Genomic DNA, 21963 nt, shown 5'->3' on the forward strand with positions numbered 1-21963 from the left:
TGAAGCCCACCTTATTAATCAACTAGTTCTGGTGTTTGGGTCACATCTGGCAATGCTTAGGGGTTATTCCTGGCTCTGCACTCAGAAATTACTCCTGGCAATGCTCAGAGGACTCTATTGGCTTCCAGGGATGGAACCCAGGTCAGTACGTGTGCAGGGCAAACACCCTACCCACGGTACTATCTCGCTCTGGCCCCTCCACCTAAATTATAGAAGAGGCTTTAAGCTGCTCAAACTACAAATAAAAATAGGTAGCCACATTGCATTGCAGGCCTGGAGTATAATACACACACAACACACACACACACACATTTAGAGCCCCAAAGTTTTCCATAACTAGATCAAGTACGAACTTGATCTAGTTACGGAAAACTTTGGGGCTATAAATGTATTTTCTAAGCCAAGTAGGGCAAAGCACAAAGACAATATTTTCCAGCAGTGGCAATGGCCTGCAGCTTAGCTGGCCTGTCACTGTAGCTTTTAAAGTTTATCACCCCCCTTCCCCCTGCACACACACACATGCACCAGAAACAAATCGGCAAAGATATCAAAGTAGAGCTATGAGTCAGCCATCCTAAAGCAGCAGTCCATTCATTTGGCCACAAATGCAAGTGTTCAGCTGTTAGATGAAAAAAAACCTATCTGCATAAGACAAAAATACTTTGGGGAGGGGGAAGGTGAGCAAGAATAAGGCAAACGCAGCACATGTGAGAGGTGCCTTGAGTATACTTTCTCTTCTCTGCCTCTCCTCTCTACAGAGCACTCGCAAGAAAACAAATGGGACCCGGTGGCCCCATGGTCTGCCATGGGGAGGAATGCCACCGTGTTGGCATGCATTACCACCAGCACTACAGCACCACTGCAGCTCACCCTGACCCTAAAACCAGCACATCATCCCCACATCCCCACATCCTGACCCACTACCTCTCTGCACTTCATCAGTACCATCAGGCATCTGACAATCCGAAGCAACTGCCCACCGACATTGTCTCCCATGCACACAACCTAGATTGGACCCACAGAACCAAACACAGATCCAGCCTCCAACACATGCCAGAGGCTTCATCTCCATCCTCCAAGTTATATCCAATCCATCAGGGGCCTCCCGGGGCTCAGAACTCAGCAACTCCATCACTCTAGGGCATTGGGCACTGGAGGCTTCCCCCTCTTCCTTCTGCCCCTTCACCTCTCCAGCACACCAAAACCCTTTGTCTGGAGAGCAACTCCCCCCACCAACCACCGCCCAGAGCCCACCCATCCACTTCTAGAAGTCAAGAGGTCTGTCTGTCTGACCTTGCCAGGTGATGGAGATAGGAACCGTATGCTGGTGAGATCGAAGGCAGAGGTGACCCATCAGGTTTAAACACATCTCCCCCTTTGGCAAGATGGCTCAGAGCAGGATGGGGGGAGGCCACAGAAACCCCAAGCTCCTCTGGCTAGGGAGTTGCCCAGCGTGACCCCGAAGTGCTTACTCAGAGGCAGAGGCCAGCTGGAGAAGGACTTTGCCTGTCATCGGCGCCTTAAAATCCCCTTTGCTTGCCGGGAATGAACGCACGCACACACACGACAACACACGCACACACACACACACGCAGGGAGTGTCTGCTGGGGCTCCACTTCAGAGCACCTCTGGCTGAGTCCTGACAGCCAGGTGCACCGTGACCCGTTAACCAGCACCCTCAACCCAGGATCTGGCAGAACCTAAGATGGATCAGAGGAAGACAAGAGGAAGGGGGATCCTCCCCATCCACTTGCAGCCCCAGGGAAGAAACAGGCCCACCTTCCCTGCTGAAAGATGGCTGGCTTCTCCCAGGGCTGAATTCCAGAGCTGGGCTGTCCGGGGGCCAGCCCCCCACAGAGATATACTCCCTGGGTACCAGCCTGGCAGTGTAGTGGGCATCACCCACAGTTGGAGGCCGGCAGACCTCGTGACTCTCTCCTCAGACTTCTGGCCAAACCCTTTGTCCCCTGACTTGAGAACCCGGGAGGGGTCCCTGCCCTCTCTCTCTCCCAGGACCGGGAAGTACCAGAGCTGGGATCTGGGTCCTCCCTCCGCCCAGCGATCCCGGCCAGACGAAACGAAGCAACGGAAAATGGGAAGATGGGAAAGCCCAAGGCGGTCCCATGCCCCATCCCTGCGCCCTGGGGCCCCAACTCACCCCAGGGAGGGGCTCCCGGGTGTGGACCTGAGTCTCTCCCCGAGCCTCGGAGGGGTCCTGCCGCCGCCGCCGCCGCCTGGCCGCCGCCGCGCTCTCGGTGCGTCCCGGCGCCGGGGCGCCAGCCGGAGCCGCGCCGAGCCCGGGAGGAGGAGGGCGGGCCCCGGATTGGGTGTGCGCGGCCCGGCCGCCCCGAGCCCGCCTCCCCGCCGCGGCCGGCGCTTCAGCACCGCGGACAGCGGCCAGCCCGCGCGCTGCCCGGAGCCGCGGCCAGCGCAGCGCAGCGCGGCCGGGGCGCGGCCGCCTCGCTCCCGGTCACCACCCTCCGCAGCCCGCTCCCGAGCAGGGCTGAGCGCTCTCCCCGCGTCCAGCCGCCTGGACAAAGGCGAGCTTCCCCGGGCGGGATACCACGACGGGCCGGCGTCGGAAACGCGCGGCTCAGCTTCTTAAACGGGAGCCGAGCCGGGCCTGGAACCCGAGCCGGCGCTCGGGCGCTATCCGCGGCCCCAGGGAGGCCCGGGAGGGCTGGGCGCCTGGCACCTGGGTCCGCACGGGAGGGGCCGAGGCGCAAAGCCGCCAGTCTCCCGGCTGACGCCCTGAGTTTGCACGCCCGAGCGTTTAGAAGGGAGCCTGCGGCTGGGAAGGGGCGGAGGGGAGAGCCGGTGGAATCCGGTCCCCACCTGGAACCCCATCTCCCCCGCCCCACCCCCTGTTCTTGGTGCCTGCGCTTCAATCCGCCGACCGATGGGACTGCGGGAGCCTAATGACATCACAGAATCGCTTCCACGTTTTTCATATCAGTTCCACGCCCTTCCCCCCTCCGCCCGTTCCACCCCCCCCCCCCCCCCCGCTCCGGTCTAATGGGGACCCTGGTTTTGACTCTGCCCCTGTGGCGAGCCAGCCACGCGATCTGAGCTCCCCTCGCCCCCACCCCCTCAGCTTCTCCTTGGGTGCTCCTTCTGGTCCCAAGTCTGACAGCACCCACCTGTCTGCCCAGGCATCCTGCAATCCAGACTGGACAGCCACTTCAGGCCCTGCCCACTTCACACCTGACTACCTTCACATCTTTCTAGAATCCAAGCTGCCTGGACTCCTTCCGCCACTTAACTTGGCAACTCAGCACTGTCTGTAGCACTGTCCTCCCGTTGTTCATTGATTTACTCGAGGGGGCGCCAGAAACATCTCCATTGTGAGACTTGCTTAACAACACATCCAATACGCCATGGGGAGCTTGCCAGGCTCTGCCATGCGGGCAGGATACTCTCGGTAGCTTGCTGGGCTCTCCAAGGGGGACGGAGGAATCGAACCGGGTTGGCCACATGCAAGGCAAATGCCCTACCTGCTGTGCTATCGCTCCAGCCCTAGAATTTTATATCCAACCTAAAGCCAATCAAATGGGAATACAGAAAATGCAATGCCTCACTCGTATAATACTGGTCAGACACATCTACGAAGCAACAAATTGCAAAGTTTGTCTTTTCTATATCTTGGATGAGTTACCACATTCCACTGTGCATGTATACCTTTTTTTTTATCCAGTCATCTGTTCCGGGACACTTGGATTGTTTCCAGATTTTCGCCCTTTAAATAGTGCTGCAATTTAAAGATGTATTTCTGGATGGAGTTTTTTTGATCCTTAGTGTAGGGTGCCAAGAAGTGGAATTGCTGTATATATGGAAGATCATTTCTTTGTCTCTGAGATGTGTCCAGGTTGTTTTCCAAAAAGGCTGAACCAGTTGACATTACTACCAGCAGTGGATGCAGCTGCTTTCCCCCTATATCCACGCTAACACTAATGATTTTTGTTCTTTGTTCTTTATTGATATGTTTCAGTCTCACTGTTGTGGCATTCAGTGATTTGTTTGTTTTTTTTTTTTTTTTACTATCTGGTGCTGGAGCGATAGCACAGCGGGTAGGGCGTTCGCCTTACACGCGGCCAACATGGCCGACCCGAGTTCAATTCCTCCGCCCCTCTCGGAGAGCCCGGCAAGCTACCGAGAGTATTCGATATGCCAGACACAGTAACAACAAAGTCTCCAATGGAGACGTTACTGGGCCCGCTCGAGCAAATCGACGATCAACGGGAGGGCCTTTACCTTTACCTTATCTGGTGCTGGGATTGTTTTTGTCCCTACTTGTTCAAATGTTTTGGTGGGATTTTCTGCCCAACTGGAATTAACTGGTTTTAGGCATTGCATTTTTTGTATTGGCAACTTAAAATCCTTTTTTTTTTTTTCAAAACCACAACCTTTTATGCTTAATTTTTTCATATCCAAGGGTACCTTCATTTTAAAAAGTTCCCCATTTGGAGGGTGGGGCTATCCAGTGGTGCTTAGGGGCTATTCCTGGCTCTGTGCTCCAGGAGTGACCTCTGGCAGTGCTCATGTGAATAAAGATGGTGCCTTGGATTGACAGCTTCATTCTTTCTGGGGGCAAGCACACCCCATGATGCTCCAGGAGTACCAGCTTGATGCTTGCTCCTGGCGAATCATGTGGTGCCAGGGATGGAACCTGGGTCTCCTGCATGCAAAGCGGCTGCTCCAGTTGTGCCATGTCTCACACCCACCATCTGCATTTTTACCATTTAGCTGAGCCTTCAGTTTGAAGGATGAAGGACAAATGGAGCAGGTTCAAGTCAGTGTTAAGAAATGGTGATAAAGAACTTCAGAGAGGCCAGAGCGATAGTACCGTGGGCAGGATGCTGGCCCTGCATGTAGCTGACCCCAGCATCCCATATGGTCCTCCGAGTACTGCCAGGAGTAATTCCTGAGTGCAGAGCCAGGAGTAAACCATAAGCATCACCCGTTGTGCCCCCCGCCCCCCCCCCCAAAATAAAGGAAAAACTCCGAAGAGATGATGCAGCAGGCACTTGCCTTGCACACTTCTGGTCCAGGTTTGATCACCAGCACCATATATAGTCCCCCATGCCCTGCCAGCAGTGATCCCTGAACAAGGAGCAAGTCCTGAGCAAAACCAAGAACAAAACAAGTCATAGGCATGAGACTGTGGGCCACTTCCCATACACCCAATCCTGGCCAAGTGGACATGTGAGAGTCCCACGCCTGTTTGCTGCTTTCCCTCATTTGGAATTTGAGAATTCGATGCCAAAGGATTCCTTTCATTTAATCCCTTCATCAAAACTATGGCACAGCAATTGCCACCATGTCTGTCTTTCTCTCAATGAAGCCTATTTCTACACAGACACAGACACACGGATGCATACACATACAGGCATACATGCTCAATAACACAGAAGACTGAACCAGCAGCAAACCGCTTATTAATTCCTTGATGACTTTAGAGACACCACTGTGAGATTTACATTGGAATAAGAAATGTAAAGTATATTATTTTGTATCTGTTTAGAGATCAGACTTGGTGGGGGTGGAGGAGAACTGGGGACATCTGTGGAAGAAACTTCACACTGGTGGTGGAATTGGCATTGTAACATTGAATACCCCAAATAACTGTATTCTGAACAATTTTGTAAGATACAGTGTTTAAATAAAGTTTCAAACAGTAAAAAAAATCCTCCTAGGAGCTGAAGAGATAGAACAGAGGTTAACTCCTTTGCTTTGCATGCAGCTGAACCCTAGTTGGATTCCCAGAGTCACGTGGTCCTCTAAGCATCACCCCGCGTGCCCTGGAGGCCCCCAAATACTGCTGGAAGGTTCATAATCCCTGGCAACAGAGGACCTGAGCGGTAGTGCATCCTTGGTCCCTTGCATTGAGCCACCTGAGGCTCTACTTGGAAGATTTCTCATCCCCCCCCCCCAAAAAAAACACTTAAGACTGGAAAACAAACATCCTGATTCTATAGTGTGCTAAGGGGCTGGGAATGTAGCTCAAGGGTAGAGCAACTACTTTATATGCATGAGGCTGTGAGCTCAATCCCAAGCACAGAAACAGGAAGGGAGGGAGGGAGGGAGGGAGTAGGAAGGAGGAAGGGGGAGGGGGAGGGAAAGAAAGAAAAAAAAGAGCTAAAAAATGTGAAATTTTCAAAGAATATAAACAAATGACCTGTAAGCACATGAAAAAAATGTTTAATATCATTTTAATCATTAGAAACTGAAAATATGAACTTCCACTAGACATCACCTCATATTCATTAGGATGGCTAAAATTGGAAAAAAAATAAAAATAACAAGTGCTGGCATGAAAGTGGACATTTAGAACCTTCTACACAGTTGGAAAGAATAAAAAATAACGCAATGGTTATGGAAAACAGTATGGCAGTTCCTAAAAAATAAAAATGAATAGCAGAGAATTAACACGTGGCTAAGCAACTCTACTTCTCTATGCCCAAAGGAATCAAAGCAAATTTTTGAAGAGGTATTTCTATGCCTGTATTGACAGCAGAGTAGGCCTGAGTCCTCAAGTTTTCTTCAAAACCACATACCTGGGAATCAGCTTAACAAAAGAAGTCAAAGACTTATACAAAGAAACTATAAAATGCTGCAAAAAGAAACAGGAGACAGGAGGAAATGGCAGTCGATCCCCCGTTCATGTCTGGAAGGATTCATATTTCCAAATGACGATCCTCTACAAAGCACTATACAGGGTCAGCGCAGTCCCAGTAAAAAAACCCACAACAACCAGGATTCTCACTGCAAACTGCTGGGACTGCCTCGGCACCCAGGTAACCTCTGACTCCGGAAGTCACGCCCACAACCCACCCCCCAGCGCCATCTTTACAGAACACAACCATAGAGAAGAAAGGGGGGGGGCCTCCACAGCTACCGAGAGAGAACGCTCCCGGTCCCGAAGAGAGCCGAGATCACCGGGAAGTCCCAGATGGGGTAGGTGCCGCATCCCACCTCCTCCAGAGGGAACCCCGGTGACCATGAGCCTCTACAAGCATAGCTCGCTTATGCAGGAACCAGGACTCTTACTCCAAACTGCGCGGCTGCATAAGCGGCCATGTGACATCTTATATATAAAGTGGTCAATGGAAAGTAAATTCTCCAACGTTTTTCCCTGAAAATCAGGCTTAACTCTTTTACAAACCACAACACTGATTAGGAAAGAGAGAACAAAAGGGAATGCCCTGCCACAGAGGCAGGGTGGGATGGGGATGGAATGGGGGGTGGGAGGGTTACTGGGATCCGTGGTGGTGGGAAATGGTTACTGGTGGAGGGATGGGTATTCAAAATAAATAAATAAATTTAATTTTTAAAAGCCCACGACATCTTTAGAAGATGTAGACCAAGTGGTGTTTAAATTTACATGGAGTAATAAAAACTCTAGGGCTGGAGCAATAGCACGGTAGGTAAGATGTTTGCCTTGCATGTGGCCAACCCGGTCCGCCCAGGTTCGATTCCTCTGAACCTCTCAGAGAGCCTGGCAAGCTACCGAGAGTATCTCACCCATACGGCAAAGCCTGGCAAGCTCCCCGTGACGTATTCGATATGCCAAATACAGTAACAAGTCTCACGATGGAGACGTTACTGGGCCCGCTCGAGCAAATCGATGAACAACGGGAGGACAGTGCTACAGTGCTATTGACAGCAGCATTACTCACAAGAACCAAAAGGTGGAAACAATACAAGGGCTCGCGAGGGATGTGTGGGGAAGCAAAACAAGGTGCATACACGCAAGGGAATAGAGTGCTGCCTGTTAAAGACAGGAAACTGCATGTATGCTACAACACAAATGAACCTCAGAAACATGCTGAGTGAAATGCCAGTGAAAAGATACAAATGCTGCGTTATTCCATCTAGATGAGACCTAGCAAGCAGTCCAATCTGAGAAAAAGCAAGTAGAACACTGATTGTCAGGGGCTGAGCGAAGAGCTATTACTTATTTAATGAGCAGAATTTCAGTTCTGCAAGATGAAAAGATTTTGGAATGGGCAGTGACGAGAATAGATACCACTGAATTGTTAAGATGAAAACTTCTGTTTGTTCGTTTTTGTTACTGTTGTTTTGAGTCACCCCCGGTGGTGCTGAGTAGTTACTCCTGGCTCTACAACTCAGGAATCACTCCTGGAGGGGCTCTGAGGGCCATATGGGAGGCCAGGGAGTGAACCCAGGTTGGTTACAAGCAAAGCAATTGCCATATTTGCTGTATTATCTCTCTAACCCTGAAATGAAAAATTTTCCTGTACAGCAGTAAAAACGTTTTAAATCTAAATACGTATATATAATCTATCAAAATAAAAGATGTATACTTAATATTTCTGCTATATTCGTATAAAGAGTGGAAATGGGTTAAAATAACATTAGGTAATTGGCTGAGCTTATTACCTGTTATTTCTAATATATAAGGAATAAAAATAGGAAAAATCATTTTCAATTCCCCATATCATCTTTATAGACTTAATGGGCCAAAAGGCACCAAAGTGAAAGAAGACCCAGCCCGGGAGACCAGTATTTCCCTCCCTTCACAAGCACCAAGCAGGCACACCTATATATATTTAAAAAAAAAAAAAGAAAAAAAAAAGGGTTGAACGTTTTCAAAGACTTAATGTTCTCCTCGCATGAAGCTGTTGGACAGTTAGAACAACCAAAAAAAAAGGTGGAAAAATAGAAGATAAGTGGAAGCTTTCAGAAATACACACAGATGGCGGAAATGTCAAGAGTCAGTGAAGAGAGCCACTTGGCATAGCTAGTGTGTCTCAATCAGACTGAGTGGTGAGAAGCTAACTTCAAAATAACTGATTGATACGTTTGGTTGGTTTTTTTTAAGGATAAAATGGAGATAGGGAACATTTCAACAGAACTGGAGATCTTTGGGGGAAAAAATGTCAAATCAACAGCTTTGAATGAAGAATTCATGGGCTGGACCAGAGATGTAGGCCAGCACTTTCCTGGCCCTGCGTTGCATTCCCAGCATTGCACTGCACCCCCCCCCAGTACTCCCAGGAGCAATTCTTAAGCATCACTGGGTATGACCCCTCAGCCCCCCCCAAACAATAATTCATTTACTAGGTATCAGCAGAATTGATAACACAGAAAACAGGAGTGAACTCAAAGCCTAGTGAACTGAAAATGCTCAGAGAGGGAGAAAAGAATTGAAAAGAGTAAAAATACCTCTGGAAAGTAGTATAAGATCAAGCTATTACTTATTTAATGATCAGAGTTTCAGTTTTGCAAGATGAAGATTTTGGAATGGGCAGTGACAAGAATACAATACCACTGAATAGTTAAGATGGGGTTAACTAAAGCCCCATAAGAGGAAGCAAGAAACAATAGGTCAGATGCACGCAGAAGGAGCAGTCCCAAGTTCCCCCAAATCCGTGAAAGATAATAACCCACAGATTCAAGCAGCTCAGTGAGCCTCAAGAAAGGAAATAAAAAATAAAACCTTCCCTAGGTTTCCCAGATCATAATCCCCCCTCCCCAAATAAACACAGTATATTTCAAAAACATCTGGAGGTAAGAAAGATGTCCTTTTTCAAAGAAGCAATAATAAGACCTAAAATATAGAAGAAAGAACACAATAAGGTATTTAAGAAAAAGGAGGAGGGAAGATGAACTGTCAATTCAGAATTCTATACTCGGTGAAAATATCCTTCAAAGTGAAATAAAAATGTTTCCTGGCAAAAAAAATTAATTTTTAAAAGTAATAATAAAAGCAATGATATCATGATATTAAATGAGTGTTTTTAGACTAAAGGAAAATGATGCCAGGTAGAGCATGTAGAAAGCAATAAAGAATTTCATAGATTTTTAAAATGTAATTAAATACATAGGGGGATTAGAGCGATAGCACAGCGGTAGGGCATTTGCCTTGCACGCAGCCAACACGGCCAACTTTAGTTTGATTCCTCCGCCCCTCTCAGAGAGCCCCGCAAGCTACCGAGAATATCTCGCCCGCGAGGCAAAGCCTGGCAAGCTCCCCGTGACGTATTCGATATGCCAAACACAGTAACGAGTCTCACAATGGAAATGTTACTGGGCCCGCTTGAGCAAATCGATGAACAACAGGAGGACAGTGCTACAGTGCTACAATTAAATATAAGTAGTGATTATCTAAAACAATTATAGTGCTTTATGAAATTTAAAACATATGAACAAAATAAACAGCAATAATATGGAGCATGGAAGGAAATAGAATTACCTTGTGATCTTTTCCCTTTCTGTCTTTTGGGCCACACCCAGTAATGCTCAGCTTATTCCTGGTATTGCACTCAGGGATCACTCCAGGGGGCTGAGGGGACCATAGAGGTGCCAGGAATCAAACCAAGGTATGGTGGCTGCCTAGTGCTATCACCCCGACCCCAACCTGTGATTTTCTCAAACTGGGAAGTGGTAGAGTACTAACATGAACATGTATCAAGCAAATATGACAAATTACTCTTCTTGGTGCTTGACATTCCAATCTATACAATATAAATTTCTACCATAGTATCTTTTTTAATAAGCAATTTATTTGACTTATTTTTTAATCTTTCCTTTTGGCAAATTATACTCCTCTGCCATGTTAAAATGATTTGGTGCTTATTTTTCTTAGTTAAATTTTCCAAAATTTATTTAATTATAAGGTAAAAGGCCTTATAATTTAATTATAGAGTTGGGTTTTAGACATACAATCTTGCAGCACTGATCCCATCACCAGGACAACTTCCCTTCACCAGTGTTTCCAGGGGGGACCAGATGTGGTCCCTCCCTTAGCCCCCCTTACTATCATAGTATCTTTTCTTCAAAGATAAAAGGTAGGATGAATAAAAATGAATAGAGTGAAATAATTATGCCAGAGAGGTAGTACAGAAGGTAAGATGCAGATCTTGCATGCAGCTGACTCTGGTTCAAATTCCTGGCACATACGGTCCTCCAAGCACTGCCAGAAGTGATCCCAGAGCACTGCTGGGTGTAGCCCCCAAACTCAAAATAAATAAATATTAATAATAGTAATAATAAAAGAAAGAATACTCATGCTGCAGCAAGTGTCAACAGTTTCTTCCCTTTCATTTATTTATTTTTGGTTTTTGGCCATATCCCGTGGTGCTCAGGGCTTACTCCTCCCTCTATACCTAGGGATCACGCCGGACAGGGATCCGGGGACCCCTGGGTGCCAGAGATGGAACCCAGATCAGTCACAAGCAAGGTAAGCGCCCTACCCACAGTATTATCACTCTGCCACCTATTCCCTTCCCTTTTTAGGCCAAGGGCTGGAGCGATAGCACAGTGGCAGGGCGTTTGCCTTGCATGCAGCCAACATGGCCGACCCGAGTTCGATTCCTCCGCCCCTCTCGGAGAGCCCGGCAAGCTACCGAGAGTATCTCGCCCGCACGGCAGAGCCTGGCAAGCTCCCCGTGACGTATTCGATATGCCAGACACAGTAACAACAAAGTCTCCAATGGAGACGTTATAGGGCCCGCTCGAGCAAATCGATGATCAACGGGAGGGCCTTTACTTTACTTTACTAATAAAAATCCACGGTTTGGATATCTTATTCAATTTCTCCAATCATCAGAAATCAAAAACTAGTGTTACTCCCACTATAGGCTGTAGTACTGTAGCACTGTCCTCCCATTGTTCATCGATTTGTTCAAGCGGGCAGTAACATGTCCATCATGAGACTTGTTGTTACTGTGTTTGGCATATCGAATATGTCACTGATAGCTTGCCAGGCTTTTCCGTGTGGGCGAGATACTCTCGGTAGCTTGCTGGGCTCTCGAGAGGGGCGGAGGAATCGAACTCGGGTTGGCCGCGTGGGCCGTGTGCAAGGCCAACACCCTACCCGCTGTGCTATCGCTCCAGCCCACATTACTGGCTATTGTGAGTAAATTTCTGCAACATGGGTGCACAACCATAATCATGGTGGGAACCAACTTTTGTTGTTTTTATTGTTGTTCTTGCTGGGGCACACCAGGCAGAGCGTAAGAATCACACCCTGTGGCGTTCAGGGTGTGCAGTGCCAGGGGTGGAGCTCAGACCCTTTCCTGGATGCAAAGCACATGCTCCGGCTCTTTGAGCTGTTCTCTCCAACCCCTTCAATAAGCTTTTAAGCTAAGATGAAATCTTAATCAGTCGTTTTTGGCAGGGGGGAGGGATAGGTTAAATAAGATTGTTTTTATTTAAACTTAGAAACATGCAAGGGGAGAGGCAGGAAGTACATGCTCAAGAGAGAATACAAACTTCCCCAGAGTGGAAGAGGCAAGCAAAGAGACGAGGTAGAGACAAGCAAGTGAGAAATGTGTTGAAGGGAGCAGACCAGCTTGAAGAGCAGGCAAAAATCTTAATCACTCTCACTGCCAGTTTCAGGCAATGTGGTAGGAAGGATGGAGCAGCGGACCTGAAGTCACACAGCCCCAGGTTCGAAGCTGCCTCTCAGGCTGGAGAGATAGTTCAGTGGCTAAGGCACTCACCGTGCTTCCCTGCCAACCTCGATTCGATGCCAGCACCAAATCTGGTCCCCCGGGCACAGTCCCAGACAATCCCCTGAGCACAGTCAGGAGTAACCAAGCACAGGGCCAGGAGTCGCCCCAGAAAACCACTGGGTATGACCCCAAGGCCCCTAAAATAAACATTCGAGAAAACCAAAGCTGCTATTTACGGTCTTGGTGACTGTGACAAGTTACATGGAGGAGCCCACGTCAAGCATGGAAAACCGTTGAGTGCCCCCAGTGGGTACAGATAGCCAAAGTGTTCACGTCCCTCTCACCAGCTCAGAGCTCCCCTCTGACGTCAGGTGAGCTGGAAAGGACTCACAGCCCTTAAAGGCTGGTGTGGACAACTCCATGTTGCTCCTATTATATGATGCCAACCAATAATAATTGGCCAGAGTATTTCACATTTTACATTTATTGCTCAAATTTTTCATTTCTATTCATCTGCTTTTAACTGCCATGTGCAGTGGACAACCCAGATTATGAATGATTCATGCACAGAAAGAGACTAATTAAACCCCAAAGAAAAGATATATAGATCATAAATATAGATAAATAGACATACACACACACACACAAACTCTTTTATAGACGTGTGCCGGAAGCATACGCAGGAAAGCACATAACCTCAGCATCCTCAGGAAACATCTGCTGATGGCATAAGACAAGCGCTTGTGTTCATAACCATTTCCCCCCGTGCTAACCATAGGGACTTCGATGCCTATACATGGTTCCTAAATACTTAGCCTTTTTTCCTTTTTGATAAATGCTTTTGGTTCTTTTAATTGTTGCACTCGATTATACTTTGCTGATTTACCCACTGATCTGGGAACAAGGTATAGAGACAAGCTTGATTCTTCGAACAATTACTGCGAAAGGCCTATGGAATGCATCGAGCCTGATCCGGGCCCGGAAGGAGACAGAGCCTTATCAATCTAACTGCTCGTGCGGCTCCACCGTGCACTTTCCTCTGTTAGAGCAGAATTAAGATGGACGTGGGGGCCAGGGAATAGCCGGGTAGTGAGCCACAGTCTCCGGAGTGTAAGGCTGTGAGTTTGATCCGGAGCACATGCCACATGGCTGGGACAAAGAGTGTGATCTCCAGGGTGCCAGAACTAGAGTCTAAATTCCAGTCTAAAGACCCCATCACAAGGCTGGAGCTACAATACAGCGGGTAGGGAGTGTGCCTTGCATGCGGCCGACCCGGGTTCGATTCCCAGCATCCTATATGGTCCCCTAAGCACCGCCAGGAGTAATTCCTGAGTGCGGAGCCAGGAGCAACCCCTGTGCATTGCTGAGTGTGACCCCCCAAAAGAGAAAAAAAAAGTAAAAGCCTACCGGGCCTTTTGTACGGGGGGGGGGGGGGGTAGCGGGGATAGCGAGGAGTAGGGGGCATATGCTTCAGTATGCAGGGGCTACTCCTGGTTGGGTGCTCTGAGGTTTCTCCAGGAAGTGATAAGGGACCACGAGGTGCTGGGGGTGGAGCCCAGGTCTCCTGCATGCCAAGCCTGCACCCCAGCTCTTTCATTTCACTCTCGCACCCACATTGCCTCCGTGCTCTTGTTCTACCTTGCCTACACCTTCAGCTCTCTGGAAGGCTATGCTCGCTCCTCCACCATGGGCCTCAGTTCTTTTTTCTTTTCTTTTCTTTTTTTTTTTGCTTTTTGGATCACACCCAGCAATGCTCAGGTGTTACTCCTGGCTCTGCACTCAGGAATTACTCCTGGCGGTGCTCGGGGGACCATATGGGATGCTGGGAATCAAACCCGGGCCAGACGTGTGCAAGGCAAATGCCCTACCCGCTGTGCTATTGCTCCAGCCCCACCATGGGCCTCAGTTCTGCTTGTACTCCATGTCTCCTTCACCAGGATCATTCTCCTCGCCCTTCACACATCACTGCCTCCAGGAAGCCTCCCCTGATCCTACAAACTGGGCTAGAAATGCTTCCCTTTGGGTCTCCTGTGCCAGGTTATAACCTCCTGTTGGTCTGCTTGCTTTCCCAGCAAAGACTGGGACAGGTTTTGCTCTCCAATGAATCCTCTCACCTCCCTGGCAATATCTGGCAGAGAGCTGTATAATAAAGATTTATTGTCTGCTGACTTGATGTGCATTGAACTCTATAAAATGTAGGGAAAATGTCAGTTCTTTAACTCAGATATAGGCACTAATATGTACAAGACTCAGAATATGGTAAAAATTATTCGAAGAGAAAATATGGACACCACATTACATGGATAGAGCAGAAAATTTCATCTACACTGACAAGGCAACTGAAACACAATTCCCGTAGACTGTTTTCAATCAAGCTGATCCTATAATGTATCAGGAAATGCTCTCAATAATTCTTTAAATTAAGGAAGACTGAAAATTTGACCCTGCCAGCTGGAAACCTGTGTGATACAGCACCTGGTGAACTGGTGAGAGACAGACTCCAGCATTGCTACGAAGATCAAAGGAGAGTGTCCGCGTGTAAGTTCTTCTGGGAAAATCGGACACACTTTCAGAAAACAAAATCAGATACTTGCATAAAAACCAGTTCCTGGAGGTACGGATTTCCCAGCTCACTTTGGAAAGGTACCTTGTCTCCCAAGTGGCCTGTGTGAACACCTTTATCATTACAGAAATTACTACCAACCAGGCAGTCAACTTCTGGGGAAACCATTCTGGGTTTGAGAATAAAAGCCACAGGTTCTTGCCTGCAGCTTCTTCATAAGCAACCACAGACTTAGCTCTGAGAGGCTGCCAGCCCGGAACTGGCTGTGGACACCATATGTCCATTCTGCAGCCTCTGCATGAGGGCAACCATCATTCTGCAGATTTTCACCCTCTGCCAATGAACAGGGTGATCACACAGGTCGCTTGTGGGACCCAGGCTGACCTCTCCCATCATCAACATGGCTGGCCTGACTAGGAGCAGTGCTAGGAACTTTCCAGGTCCCAAAGCCAATGTTGAAAAAAGGCCTATTTGGGCTGGACAGAGAGTACAGCAGGTAGGGCATGTGCCTTGAATGTGGTCAACCTAGGTTCAATCCCTGGTGCCACATATGGTCTCTCAAGCACCAGCTAGAGTGATCCCTGAGTGCACAGCCAGGATTAAGCCCTTAGCACAGATGGGTGGCCCAAAAACAGGAGGAGGAGGAGGGGGAGGAGGAGGAGGAAGAGGAGGAGGGAGAAGGAGGAGGAGGAGGAGATGGGAAAGGAAGAAGGGTGAGGACGGGGAGGAGGAGGGGGATCTGCTGGAGGGTCAGAGAAATCGTGGTTCACCCAGCCAAACCCTCGACACAACAGGGTCCCCTGAGCATCACTGAGTGCAGCCAAAAGTCCCCCAAACACCACCAACTGGCCTGGATGATCCCTGCCACCACAGGGCCAGAGCAGCACCCCGTCCTTGGCCCCACACATAGAGCTGCCAGCCTGACTGGCTGAGAACCAAGGGGAGCACCCAGCAGCCCCACCCCTAAAGCTTAAAACCTAAATTTTGAAGCCCAGTGCCACAGCTCTTCTTTTGGTTGACAAAATAAGGACTCTCCTTATCTCACACCCACAGGCAAGCATCCCCGGAGGTAAAGGTCCTGTGATCAGCAGTATCTGCAGGGCCCGGCTCCCTGCAAGACCCCCTGCCTCGGGGATACAGTATCTCAAGACCCCTGGGAACAAGAAGAGAGCCAAGGGGGGCGGGGGTGCAGGAGGTGCCTTCACAACTCCCTGGGCACCAGCAATGTGGCCGGATGTGCACAAGAGACACATCGGACACAATGCCTGAGAAAACACACACGCAGTCCCTTGTTGTGGTGAAGGATTGCTCACTCCCAGGGTACCCTGGGCTGACTGGGATCTTCTCCCTGAGCCTGCAGCCTGGAATGGAAAGGTAAATGGCACAACTATTGGGAGGGGGAATAAATGGGAAGGGAAGTGGTTATTCCTGCTCCGTGCTCAGGGACTCATAGGCAGTGTCAGGATTGGCCGCCTGCAAAGCAAGCTGCTTCACCCCTGCACTATCTCTCCGGTTCTCCAGGTACAACCATTTTGGAAGACGGATTGCTTTAAAGAATTAAACAGCGAGGGCCGGAGCAACAGTACAGTGGATACGGTATTTCCCTTGCATGTGGCCGACCTGGTTCAATTCCCGGAATCCCATAGGGTCCCCCAGCATCGCCAGGAGTAATTCCTGGGTACAGAGTCAGGAATAACTGCTGGGCACCACCGGGCATGACCCCAAAAGTAAAAAAGTTAAAAGTAAACATCTACTAACCCTGTGGCCTAGTCATTCCATTTTGAGGTTGTCTAGACAAGAAGAGAGGGGAAAAAAGCATGCCCACACAAAGGCTGGACATGAACATTCTTCTTTTTTTGTTTTGCTTTTTGGGTCACACCCAGCCCATGCTCAGAGGTTACTCCTGGCTCTGCACTCAGGAATTACTCCTGGCGGTGCTTGGGGAACCATAATGGGATGCTGGGAATCGAACCCGGGTCAGCCGCATGCAAGGCAAACGCCCTACCCGCTGTGCTATTGCTCCAGCCCCTGGACATGAACATTCTTTGTAGCTTTTTCTATAACAGCCTGGTAAAATGTCGGCAGCCCAGCAGAAATGAGCATAGATTTAGCAAGAAACTTCTGCAGCGGCGTCTGGATGTCAAACAGCAGGGGCAAGTGTCTCTGATCTCATCGGCTCTGAAAGAAACTCCAGGGAGACTGCAGAGGGTCAACACTGCACAGTCATCTTTAAATTGGCAGAAATTCTAGAGTCTGGCATCCTCAGGAGTTGACAAGGATGTGGGAGATGGCCACCGCTTTGTTACGGCACTTAGTATAATTACCCTTTTAAGACGTTTTCAAAAAGAGCAACACTAGAGCAGGAGAGATAGTACAGAGAGGTTAAGGCTCTTACCTCACATGCAGCTGACCCAGGCTGGATCCCTGACACCACCACATACCCCCCATGAGTACCACCAGGAGTAGTCCCTGAGCAGAACCAGGAGTAAGCTCTGAGTACCACCAGGTATGGCCCAACCCCCCAAATAACATTATGTTCATAGAAAAATCAGACTGAAGTCACCCAGCCTTCCTACATTTCCAGGAACCGCCCCCCAAACACATACCCACAAGAACAACCCCTCTGGAATGAAGAAACATTATTTGGTGAAGATCCTTAAGTCCCACACCGTGATATTCTGCTCCCAGCAGAGTCTGCTTGATAAAGGTGCACTCCTGTTCTCCAAGAATACTGTGAAACTGTTTTCTCCACATACAAAGGACGCAAGCAAAGGCCCATCCACAGATACATGAAGAAATAAACTGGGATACCATTAGCTAATGAAGAATAAATGATTGCAAAATGGGAATTCCCTCCCTCCTTCCCTCCCTTCTTTTCTTTCTTTCTGTTTTTGGGGCACACCCAGCAGTGCTCAAGGGGGCCACATGGGATGCCGGGATCAAATCCAGATGCACATCTAGTGCCCTACCCACTGTACGATAGCTTCAGTCCCAAAAAAAGGATGTTCTAAGTCACTGCTGTAAGTTAAGACATGAACTTCACAATTTTGAATAAAAGTTACAATGGTTAAAAGACAGAGAGGAAGCAACCTGGAAAAAGCTCAAATATTCATTCATAAGCCCTTCTGAAGCTGGGCTGCATCTGCCAACGGTTCCACTCAGTGAGGAAAGGCAGGGACCTTGTGAGAGGTGTGGGAACACACGTGTATTTCCAAAAAAGTCATACCGCAAGAAAGGGGCAAAACAGGAAGAGCACAAGCCTAGGAAAAAGGCACACCCAGGACTGTGCAGAAGGGGGGGAGGGAGGAGGAGGGGGAGGGGGAGGGAAGGTGGAATGACAAAATGAGGAATGACAAAAAGGCAGGAGACTGGGGTGAAGGATCTGTCCACAGTTCTGATCGTGGTGCGGGTTCCACAGATGCAGACACGTAGGTCAAGATCTACCAAATCACACAATTCAACAGAGGTCACGTCACTGCACATCAGTGATATCTCCACAAAGCTATTTTCAGGGGCTGGGACACGGGTCCATGTCTGGCACACACCGACCTGGTTCCTAGCACCACGTGGTTTCCTCCAAACACCGTTGGTGCAACCTTAAAGGGCCCCAACTTCTCTGGGTGTGGCGTCAGAGGCCCACATGCTGCCGGTGTGGCCTGGCTCTCCCGCCACTGCAGGGCCCCAGCAGCACTGTCTCCTCGGGCTCTGGCATCAAACCTCTGGCCTGGTTGGTCGAGATTTGCTGGCAGGGACCCCCGGGGGGAGGGCCTTTCCTCCCCTCCCCAGCCACCGTTCACGCAACAGGTCCAGCACACAACTCTCTTCCCAGGGTCCACAGCCTTGGTGGGCAGACAGGTATCAATCCAACAAGCACCATGTCTGACGGGTGTCAATCAAATAAGCACCACGTCCTAACCGTGAGGCAGGGCAAGGTATGAAGACTCAACTCCAAGCACAGGAATAACACTTCCTCCCTCCCCGTGACTCACCAAACAAGTGCCCCAGACATGCCCTGTATGTAGTCAGCACCTGAGTGCAGGGAAAGGAAACAAGACGCATCCCAGAAAGCGGCTCCTTCCCTCCAAATGGCCCCAAAGTGCTTCAACCCACATCTGACCTAAAGAAACCAAGAGTCAGGGCAGGAGACAGGCACAGCAGGTAAGCCGCTTGCCCTGGATGCAGCTGACAATTCCATCCCTCGAACCACATGCAGTTTCCTGAGCGCTGCTGGCACTGATCCTCGAGCAGAGCCAGGAATAAGCCCTGAGCACAGCTGGGTGAGGCCCAACAACCAAAAGAGGAAACAGAACCACGCGTCAGCATGCTCCCGAGTATGAAGAGAGCCGGCTTCTGGGGGTGCTAGGGAGATGGGTGTGGGTGCCGTGGATGAGAGACCCCTGGGCTCCTGGGCTGACTTCTTGGGCCCACCGCGTTCACCAAAGGCGGGGAATCTGCCTCGTGGGGAGAGAGACAGAGGGGGCGTGCCACGGGGGGCTGTTACTGCGGGGCTCCACCCGCTGCTCCCAGCCTAATGTACAGACTAAGAGGGCGAGGTGACGCTTCCCACAGGGAAAAGGGTGCGTGGCATTTGCTTTGGGGTTGATTCGAATGAGGGGACTCAGAAGACAGCTCCAAATGCCAAAAAGCTGGAGCGGGTTCCTCTGGACAACAGCCCGACCGTACAAGCAGCGGGGGCTGCAGGGGCAGAAGTCGGATCCACACTGCTGGGCAGCGCAGCAACTAAGCCGCTCACTGGCGAGTTCTCTGTGGCGACCCATAGACACTGGGAGGATGGGGCTGGAGAGATAGCACAGCGGGTAGGGGGTTTGCCTTGCACGCGACCAACCCGGGTTCGATTCCCTGCATCTCATATGGTCCCCCGAGCACCGCCAGGAGTGATTCCTGAGTTCAGAGCCAGAAGGAACCCCTGAGCATCGCTGGGTGTGACCCAAAAAGAAAAAAAAACCACTGGGAGGAGACAAGTCACTGTGGCCTGTTCACTGCAAATGCACCGGTCCAGAAACCAACCTTGGGGATGGAGCAATAGCACAGTGGGTAGGGCGTTTGCCTTGCACACTGCCGACCCGGGTTCAATTCCCAGCATCCCATATGGTCCCCTGAGCACTGCCACCGGTAATTCCTGAGTGCAGAAACCAACCTGGGTGGCACAGTTTATAAACGGCACTGAATAACCGTGCCTTTCCACTGACCAGGAGCTCTGTGCTCCCTGAGAACAGGACTGAATATTCAGCCTCAATTCAGGCACCTTTATTTGGTTTTAAAGAGACTATGGATAAATTATTTTATTTTTGCTTCATATTAAATGGGCAGATTTTTTTTCTTTATGGGTCACACCCAGCAATGCTCAGGGGTTACTCCTGTCTCTGCACTCAGGAATCACTCCTGGGGATACTCAGGGGACCATATGGGATGCTGGGAATCGAACCAGGGTCAACCCACTGTGCTATCACTCCAGCACCTGAATGGGCAGATTATTATGGCACACAAAATGCAGGCGGGGGGGGGGGGGGGGAGGCAGACAGTGTAGCTGGGAGGCATGCGGCTGACCTGGGTTCAACCCCTATATAGCTCCCAAGCTGGTCAGGAGTGATCTCTGAGCCCAGGATCAGGAGTAAGCCCTGAGCAGTGCAGGTGTATAACCCCCTCCCCACCCCCCCCAAAAAAATGTAGCCCAGGAAAGAAAAATAATCAGCAAAGTATACTGAAGAGCACGCGGTCACCCCTAATGATGGTGTGAGTGGAGTCTGAGGTCATTGAGGGGAGGGACCACATAGGGAGAGGGCAGGGCTGGGCAGGTGGGCAGTAGTGGTCACCCCAATGTGGAGAAAAGAGCACCCCACCCGCAAAGGAACATCGGCCTTTTACCTCAGTCCCCAAAACTCAAACACAAAATGCACCTTCCCGCCTGCCTGCCTCCCAGCTCTCTTCCCACCACCCATGGAAAAGAACTGGGCCAGGCCCCTCCGCCAGCTCTTCCTCCCCTTCTAGATCCTTCCCACGCAAGGGCAGAGAGCAGCTTCCTGCCAACTGGAGTTGCTTCTGTGCAGTTCCCATGGCAACAACGCACCCCAGGAAGTTCAGAGAGGCAAGGTAAGGCATCCCAGTTCCCTGAGGACCCAGATGTCCCCCGTTTTGGTGCACACCAGGTGGCAGTGCTGGCAGAAATCACTCTTTGGAAGCATCTGTCAGATGCCTGTGGGATGTCGCTGTTGCATCCTCACAGGGTGCTGACCAAGAGGTGGTTCTGATCCCCAGAGACGCGGCAGGCCAGACCATGGGCTGTTTCAGAGAAGATGTACCCCACCTAGAAGAAACCTGTGCTCATGCGACACTGGCCACAAGCGGCAATCCTGGATAACATACATGTGGTACCACTGAGCATGTTAGGATCCAGTGCCCTTGTGGGGGCAACCACACCTGTGACAGGAACTGAGAGGATGGTGGGATCAAGAGGCACAGTTCTGGAGCTGGAGAGATGGCACAGCGGGTAGGGCATTTGCCTTGCTTGTGGTCGACCCGAGTTTGATTCCCAACATCCCATGTGGTTCCCCCAAGCACCGCCAGGAGTAACTGCTGAGTGCAGAGCTAGGAGTAACCTCTGTGCATCGCCAGGTATGACCCAAAACAAAAACAAACAAAATACCAGGCCCCCATGTATCCCCCACACATGCCCACATGCAGCCGAAACGCAGCACAGACCTGGGGGTGGGGACAGGGAGAGTCAGGCTTCCAGCTCCACAGCCCAGACGCCCTCAATGCACCGCCCGGGTCGGTCAGAGAGAAGCTCAGTTGGCTAAGACCAAGGCCACCTGCACGTGGGAGGCACGGGATCCGGCCCCAACACACTGACAATGACCCCCAAACACTGAGCTGAGCTGAAAGCAGTCCCTAAGTGCTACAGTCAAAACAAAAAACAGATCAAAGCTCAAGTGGCAGCATGCTGTGCAGGGGACCCAGCG

General features: G+C 50.0%; 2 protein-coding genes across 2 annotated transcripts in view; one reads left to right on the top strand and one right to left on the bottom strand.

Annotated features, from left to right (window-relative positions):
- Window positions 1–2264, bottom strand: part of OSBP2 (oxysterol binding protein 2) — a 77072-nt gene extending 74808 nt beyond the window's left edge. Inside the window, exon 1 of the mRNA XM_056116528.1 lies at window positions 2160–2264. The gene's annotated coding sequence lies outside the window, so the exon portion shown is untranslated. The remainder of the gene's footprint in view (window positions 1–2159) is intronic.
- The window catches only part of GAL3ST1 (galactose-3-O-sulfotransferase 1), a 237885-nt gene that overhangs the window by 45119 nt on the left and 170803 nt on the right, over window positions 1–21963 (top strand). The window lies entirely within an intron of this gene.

Source organism: Sorex fumeus, unplaced genomic scaffold, assembly GCF_029834395.1.
Source record: "Sorex fumeus unplaced genomic scaffold, SorFum_2.1 ptg000032l, whole genome shotgun sequence".
Classification (NCBI taxonomy): Eukaryota; Metazoa; Chordata; class Mammalia; order Eulipotyphla; family Soricidae; genus Sorex; species Sorex fumeus.